We start from the raw sequence: 829 nt of genomic DNA, 5'->3' as shown, positions 1-829 counted from the left end.
CCCCCCCCCTCCCCAGTGAATGAAATTTGTGTTGAATGCCTCTTTGTCTTCACTTTTTAATTCTGGTTCTATCATAAATCCGATTTACCGATATTGTATTATCATTGGCCAACCAATAAGTAGTATGTATTTGGACGAATGATAACCATAGGTTATCTTTTGGGTGTTATTACTAATATACAAAACCCTATAGGAGCTCAAATGGACGAAAGTGTGATAGTTGCTTCAATGCTGGAGCAGTCCTGAGTAAACTCAGGGGTACTGCTCGCGAAAGTGTTCGTGACGAACCGTTCAATAAAAAAATAATGACCTTATTGCTCACCTAAAAAAAGATTTGCACAAATAAAAAATACCAGTAGTATTTGAATGCGATCGTTAATTTTAGAATGAAAGACGCTGAGAGTATTAGTGACTACCATGACCGATTGAGAGGTCTCTTGAGCGGTACTCGGCACACTCTGGAGGAAAAATGGAAAGAAAGGGATAAAAGCAAGAAAATGATGAAATCATTATTGGAATGTGCTCGTGATGCATTCATCAGAGGCCTCCCTCAGGAGATTTCCACTTTTGTGGAAACCCTCGACCCGAAGACGCTCGATGAGGCACTTGAATATGTACAGCACATAGAAGATTGCATCAAATATCATAAGTGGACGAGAGCAGCTGCGGCATTCCATATCTCAAGGAAAAAGAAGTCTTCTTTAGAGCAACCTCGCTCACCTAGTCCCCATTCGTTGCAAATAACAAAAATAGAGACAATAGAGAATCCCAGCCTTATAAAGGATCAAGTAAATCAAAGCCCCGCATCTATGATTATGCCAAACGTACC

The sequence above is a fragment of the Belonocnema kinseyi genome, chromosome 8 (genome assembly GCF_010883055.1).
Source record: "Belonocnema kinseyi isolate 2016_QV_RU_SX_M_011 chromosome 8, B_treatae_v1, whole genome shotgun sequence".
NCBI classification, from domain to species: Eukaryota; Metazoa; Arthropoda; class Insecta; order Hymenoptera; family Cynipidae; genus Belonocnema; species Belonocnema kinseyi.
The sequence above is the reverse complement of the archived record's forward strand: the minus strand, read 5'-3'. Positions refer to the sequence as shown.